The following is a 7,986-nucleotide window of genomic DNA, read 5'->3' as shown; positions in this document are numbered from 1 at the left end:
TTCTGGATGAAATAATGACTACTAAAGTACCAACAGACTTTAGCCCACAAATCCGCCTTGAAGCTTCACAGGTATCCCCAGTAGGTGCGTGCTCCCGAGCAGGTGTAACTTTTGCATGAATGTTTACACCTAAACTTTTGAAAATGTCATGCACACAAATGTTTCCCTACCTCAACTGTGGCCCCAGGATTAGAGAGAGAGAGAGAAGGACATCCCCAGATCAAGCCATAAAAAGCTTGGACCCTAGAAAAAATGGCCAGCATGATGGTAAAGGAGAAAAACACAAGAACTGCATTGCTGATAGAAGGGTCAGTAGCCAGTGACTATTCTGTGTCTGGAGAGACAGAAGATCATCATGTCATAACAGATGAAATCAAAGATCTAAAAAAAAAAAAAATGGGACAGAATGTAACAGAAATAGTCTGCACTGGATTGGGTGCCCATTAAAAATAACTTCCTTGATATGCTGCCTATACATATCACATCCTGTGAGCTCCAGGAGAAAGCTCTTTGGCACAATGGAAGTTATTAAGAAGGGCATTAGCAGTAAGTCTGAGAGAGTGAGATCACATCCAACATACCCCGCTTTAAGAGTGAGGTTCACTCTCATCATGGTATTTGCAAACCAGACCCATTTGCAGACAGGCTCGGAGATGGGTGTGCAGCAGAGAGGCAGTGGTTAGAATATAATTTGCCTAGACCTTGAGCATTTGTGCTCTCATCTCTCATCTCCTTGCCTACACTCCATATAGTCTCACGCCTGCCCATCCCCCATGTCTATCCTGTTGCTCAGAGGTAACCTTGCAAGATTAACAGTAAAGGCTTGCTGCAAAATACTGCAGCAAGAATTGTTTTGGTTGTTTCTAAGTGTGACCATGCCTCCCCCTTACTGCAGAATCTTCATTGGTTGCCTGTTGGCTGTAGGATTGTTTATTAGCAAGAATGACTTCGCCATGGGAATCTACTCTAGAAGGAATGAGACAATCTGCTTTTCAGTATCAGGCTCCCCTAGTGTGGAACTCATTGCCCTTGAATATTCGAATGGCGATGGATTTTATGAAGTTTAGGAAATTAGTTAAATCCTGGCTGTAGGAGCAGGGCCTTTTCCAGGTGTGCTTCTTTTTCCCAACATTGTCCGAGAAGTGATGGGAAAAATAGCTCAACTTAAAAATAGTCTGGACACCAAACTGGAATCTGTCGTGGAAAAAACCTACACAATTGGTGGACAAGTACAGTCACTGTGGATTATTGTCTAGATATTTGCTGTATGGCATGCTGAATATTTGGGGGTGGCGACCGCCAGTGTTTCGACGAAAGCCGTCTTCCTCGGGGACTGGGGGAACTGTGTTAAAACAAAGACATACAGATATGCCGTCCGACAAGTAAGCGGCGCGATAGAAGTGAATATAATGTCGCAAACGTAAGCAACTAATTATACAGTGTGCACGGCTGAGGTGGGGACGGAATTTTAAAATTTAGAGATTTAACACAGCTCCCCCAGTCCCCGAGGAAGACGGCTTTCGTCGAAACACTGACGGTGTTTTTTTGCAGAAGCCGAATACAATAAAATTAGAGATGGTGGCATCCCACGTAGAAACAAGATGAGCGTGCAGAATTTCCTGCTTAAGAACACGCGGATTGGGGTGACCGTGTGGGAGAGAGTGGTCTTCAGGCAACCTATTCATCGTTTAAGATATGCTCAAAAAATTAACCTTTTATGGTATAAAAATGTAAAACTAAAAAAAGGGACTTTTTGATTGGGAGCACTTACAATTCAATATTGATATACATTAAAAAAAACAATATACATGAATATTTAAGCCATAACCAACACATGGTTATAGCCCATATAAGTGATATCGGACACAAGTGTACATTGCACAATATAGTCCTCCATTGGTAGTTAATGTGGTTATTTTATTCAGGGCCAGATTTAAGGTTTTGGGATCCATAGGCAGAGTACCATGACAGCGCCCTTTTTAATCTCTGTCAGCAAATGGCCCTAAGGCAAGCAGAAGCAGGCCTGGATATTTGGTACCTTCAAAATGTGGCGCCCTATGCAGTTGCCTGTGTTGCCTGCAGGGTCGGCAGAAGTATTAGGTGAGGCAGGTGGTGGCCTAGGGCAGGAAATGGGCGGGGTGGGCAGAGTAGCCGGTAAGGGCAGGAGTATTTGAAAGGACGGTGGAGACGAGAAGTGGCTTGGGTGAGGCACGGAGCTGAAGGGCGTTTTCCTTTTTGTGGGTTTGTATTTCATTGAGGATCTAGGGTCGTTTGTCATGTGCACATTGAGAGAGAGAGAGAGAGAGAGATCACGTGATGACATCCCTGCCCAGGGCAGCTGGACACCCTTCCACTTGCACTGGTTGCCTGTGCCTAAATCTGGGCCTGATTTTATTGGACACTGTTTTGAAATGTGATGAAAATTGGTATAGAAAAATAAGCAGCCCCGTTCCCATTATTTTATTTATTTTAGATTAGTTCATGCCTTTCCATTGGATGCTCAACATGAGTTACATTCAGAAACACTAGGGTTTTTTTTGTTGTTGTTGTTTTTTTTCTTTAAGCATTTTATATACCGTCGTTCCAAAAGAAAATCACCACAGTTTCAAAAGTATTGCCCTTTTCACAGCGGGCTTACAATTTATGGTGGTGGTGGTGTGGTTTGTGTGTGTGTGGAGAGGGGGAAAGTTATGAAAGGATAAGTGAATAGGAATGAATGGCACAGCTAAAGCGGAGTGGCAGAATGTAAGGTTTGGAAAAAGCCAGATAAAGCTGTGTAAGGAAAAGCCATGGATGTTGTGCTGGGAGACATCTGGTGGTCATGTTAAATATTGCAAAGCAGATTATTATTATTATTATTATTATTTTAATATTAGAGGCCTGTCTTATGATTAACCTAAAGATATACACATTTTTAGATGTGATCAGGAAATCAAAAGCAAACATTTTCTTCTTATTTATTTATTTATTTAAAAACTTTTCTATGCCGTTGTATAGTAGAGCACCATCACAACAGTTTACAGTTAGGCACAAATATGTGGTTTCTAATTTATCCAAAGGGTGCCATTATTATACGGTTACATAGTTCGATAATATACTCTAAATGGGAAAGGGTGTGGTTACCATTTACTATTAACTGTCTTTATAATTTAATACTTACAGAAATAATGATCAACAAACAAATTATATATATATATATATATATATATATTATATACACACACACAGACTCATATATGAGGTGATGCTTTTTATTGTGTAGCTGCCGGCACAGTACTTAAAATAATGGAATGGACTTCCATGCTGTGCAGGGTCATCCCTTGCAAATTTAGTTTTTGTGGGTTTGTAAAATGGTCATGTAGAGTAGGCGGTGACGTGAGCCTCTGAGCTGACGGCATGAATATCCCCAATCCCGCTCTGCTGTGACCGGAGAGGGAGGATTTCTCTGTACCCCAGGCTAAAGAGTAAGAATTGAGGCTGTGTCTGAAAGACCTAACATGAACTTTATTCCCTGGATGAAGCGACCATGGATGTGAAAGGAGGTTGCATCTGTAACCCTGAATATATCAGAATCTCCTGGCTTTCACAGTCAGGGGAATGACATCGATTAGCCGAATCCTTCCGGGAACAGAATGAGGGCAATGCTCAGCTAACTTAGCTGGGATATTCAGCGGCGCAGCACAAAACACAGAATGAGCTCAGAGAATTGCCCCGTTAATGGGCTTCAAAGAGGTGCAGCAGCTCAGATAAATAAAAGGATCCTATTCCCCTTCCGAAAACGAATATCTGGCCCAAAGGGCACCATGGGGGGGGGGGGGGGTAATTTTCAAAGGGCTGTAAACTCCCACTTTGAAAATTTACCCCGGGGAACCTGCCTGCCCACATTTACTTTCATGGGGAAATTTACATTCATACTTTAAATAAAAAATGGAAACGGATGCACGTAAATGCCAAGCTTGCGCAGCCTCACCACCCGGAACGCACGTACGGGGTGCACGCGTGAGTCTTTATGTTACTTATTTATTGAAAAGCCTTTCTTTTCCCTGCCCCCTCCAGGCGGGGCACACATTTACATCCATGGATATAAACATAAAAACATAAAGAGCAGAGCCCGTCGACTGGGCAAGTTTACGCCACGGAAGCAGATCAGGCACGGTGACAGCCGCCCCTCATACAGACAGAAGCACCTGCTCTGTAACATGCACACGCCCAGCCATGCTCAGCACAAGCCTTCTCCTCCAAACTAGGATTGCTGACCTCGGAGCAAAACTCAGCTGTTGTAGCAGTGGCGATTTCTCTGAATCATGCTGCTCGCTTTCTTTATTAAATTAAGATCCAAAAAATGTCCTGGTCAAAAGATTAAACAGTACCATTCCATGCTTAACCGAGGCAGATCGGGCAGGCTCTGTCGAGGGCTGCTGTGCGGTTCTGAATTTTATTTAACCAAAGTTACGGTGGCACTTCTAATTCAGAGCCCACTTTCCACGATGTGTGTGCATCCGTGTATACACGTGGAGCGTCCTCCCCCCCCCCCAAAAATAAAAATAATAATACCTCTGCCTGCATCCTCTTGGGGCCCCCTGAGCTGTGCTGAGGACACCGAAAGACAAAGTTATTAGAGACACACACACACACACACACAAGAGACATGTTGATCTCATAAGCCTTCTTCCTTTCAGAAAGAAGGTCAAAAGGTCAAGAATATGTCACAATGCTTTAACCAGACCAACTTGAAGAGGGGGTTTGGCCCTCCCATATTGGATTAATTTATGAATGAATTCTCAGTTCTGAAGTTGACAGAGGGGCTTACCTGGGAATGATATTTACCTGTGATGGGGGTCCAAAATCAAGAAAATTGTCTTGAGTTAAATGTTGAGGCATGTCACTTAACCTCTTCGTTTGGGTGATAGTGATGTGTAATGGTGGCAGAGATTTACTGGGGGGATGGTATATTTCTTTAAGGGGCGTTATGATGATCAGCCACAAGGGGGAGTTTTGTGGGTCACTATAAAGTGGCATTCAGCCTGGGATTCCTCCTGCAGAGTTTCTGAGAATTGAGTGGGGGTCTCCATAGCTCCCAGGAGGACAGCCAGTTGACACAGTCTAGTAAGGCCAAGCTGTGGGAGGTCAGTGAACATTTATTGGGCTCTTGGGTAGGGCCTAGAGGCATCCCAGAAGGGTTATGGACCACAGTGGCCTGGCAGAAACCTTTTTGGAGACTGAGTGAAGTGCATTGATGGGACTATGACTGAAAAGAATCCCAAGATTAGATACAGATGTGACCTCATCTGAAGTGAGAAAGAACGTGAGGTATTTTTTGTAATTCGCTATTCAAATAAAGATTTGGAGGACAGAGATTCTGTGAAAGGTGGATGCCGGAGCACCTCAGGATCTCTGAAAGAGGAGGGAAACCTCCAATGGAGAGAGCCCACCAGTTGGGGACCAGAAGAAGCAAAAGTGACAGAGCAAGGCATGGAATCGCCAGCGTTCAATTGTGCTAAGACCAAGCTGATGTTGGCATATAAACAAATAGTACATTAAAAAACTAAAATAACAGAACTACAAAGGCCAAATATATTTGCTGCTTCCTGACTTCTCTGTCAAAGTCTAAGAAACCATAAATGAAATCTCGTGGGCTAGATTGGTGCTTCTGCTATGTGGAGGGTCCCCCCCGTTCGATTCTCAGATTGGGTCTTCCACATTCTAAGTCAGCTGGAGATGCTGTGGAGGTACCGTGCAGAGTCCCAAGGTGGAGGGAATGAATCCTTAGCCATCAATAATGTTGGAATCTAGTGGCAGGTGTGGCACCCCTATGGACTGGCCACTAGATGTCCCTAGTTCCCCACAGATAGGACTAGAATTGGCAGCTCCTCCCCTATGAGGTGGCTGAAGAGTTGGACCTGTCTATAAGAGGGTCAAAGGGAGTTTTGTAGGAGTCGAGGAGGAAGCTTCTATGGGAGAGGAGTCCTAGCGTGAAGGGCACTCCCCAGATTGTTTTGGGGAGAATCAAATCGGTGCACGTCCTGCCAGGTTAGGAGCTATGTGGAGGGAAGAAAAGCATTACACCAGGCCCTAGAATACCAATATAACTCTTATTAGGAAACCAGGCTGCTATAGATCTCTACACATTTTAGATCTCTTCTTTCACCACTGGCTGCAGAGCAGGGCCTCTTTATCTGCCGGGGAAAGCTGGCGGCATGGCAGGGCATTGCTTTTGCTGGCAGGGAGTAGGAAATATCAGTTGATTCTATTATTCATATTCTCTCAAAGATAAACATTTCTAATAGTCCCTATAATCCATGTTCTGGCAAACTTCTAAAAGACATCCGTGAATCAATCACACCATCACTAACTCACCTAATTAATCTATCATTATCTTCTGATACTTTTCCAACAATTCTCAAAAAAACCCGTCAATATTACCAATTCCCAAGAAAAAATCAACCGACACAATTATACTAAGTAATTATCGTCCCATTCCATCACTAACAACTCCAGCAAAAGTCATCGACACCAACTCAATGAATACATTGAGGAACATAACATCTTACACCCAAACCAATATGGTTTCTGTAAAGCCCACAGTACGGAAACCCTACTTCTTTCTTCATTTGACTCCATAATTCGTGGTTTTGACTCAAATGTAGATTACATTCTCATTCTTCTAGACATATCCGCTGCATTCGATACACCAGATCACAATATTCTCTGCAATAACCTTAAAAATATAGGCATCAATGGCAAGGTACCTGAATGATTTACATCTTATCTACAGTCTCACCCGCAACAAATTATATTTTATCAATTCTGGAGTTCCTCAAGGATCTGCCCTCTCCGCTATTCTATTCAACATCTGTCTTCTCCCATTTTGTCACCTCTTATCTAGCCTCAATGTAAATTATAAAATATATGCAGATGACATTCGGAAGTGGGTAACTGAGGGTTGGAGAGGAAGGGAGCATTTCTGGGAGGGTGAGAGAGGACCAGAGAAGACTCAACTGGGCCCAGCTCAGGGTTTGATTTTAATGGGCAGGAGGGGAGTGGTAGAGCCTTGGCAAGGTCTGGGGTTTTTTTTTTCGGGGTGGGGGGAGGGATTGTTTGGGGTTTAATGGGGGGGTTTTTTCTAGTTTGTAAAACAAACCAAAATGAAAAAAAATAAACAAACCAAAAAAACAAAACCCTCCCCAAAACAAAAACCAAACCGAACCTTTTTGGGTTGCACATTCCTATCGTGTACCTTGTTCTCCAAATTTGATGCAAGTCCGTGGCTTAAAGCAGACAGTTTGAGAAGTGGTCAAATGTACAGAAATCTCGGTGTAAATTTAAGTGACCATGAACACATGGAGAAGTGGACAAGTTGGAATTAGCCCTACAATGTACAGGGAGCTGAAGAGAAACTCTCTGCCCTAGGCTTGTAGTAACAATAAGGTTAGAAAGTTCAAGGGAACGTGTGTGCGTTTTTGCAAAATCATAACTGCACCTCCCGGAGGAAGAGTTAGGGTTTTCGCATTAAGGCGTCCGAGTTACATTTTGTACGTTTTAATGCACACGGTTCACTGCGCCAATAGGTAATGAGCGATCTTGCATGCTTTTGCATCTCCTTATCTTGTTAGCATAGATTCTGTCTTAACACTAAGATAAGCTGCTTTTTAGGCATTAATTGCTTGCAATCCATGACGTAGGAGTTTTCGTGCACATTAAAACAGTTTACTACATCTGCCCCAATGTGTGGAAAGCTTTCAATATGATTTTTCCAGTTGCGCTACTGAGCATATCCTGCTATGCTAAAGCCAGATGGATAGTTTTATCTGGCTACCTTTAGGACTGGTCTTCGGCAGTCCTAGAGTTATGTGGCTATCGGGCCGATACAGTAAAGTGCGCTCAGGCAGAACACACTGTTAGCGGCCAAAGGCAGGCGTTAATTTTGGCCGGCACCAGGAAAGTGTACAGAAAAGCAGAAAAACTGCTTTTCTGTACACCCTCCGA

The sequence above is a fragment of the Rhinatrema bivittatum genome, chromosome 12 (genome assembly GCF_901001135.1).
Source record: "Rhinatrema bivittatum chromosome 12, aRhiBiv1.1, whole genome shotgun sequence".
Lineage (NCBI taxonomy): Eukaryota > Metazoa > Chordata > Amphibia > Gymnophiona > Rhinatrematidae > Rhinatrema > Rhinatrema bivittatum.
This window is presented reverse-complemented; position numbering follows the sequence as displayed.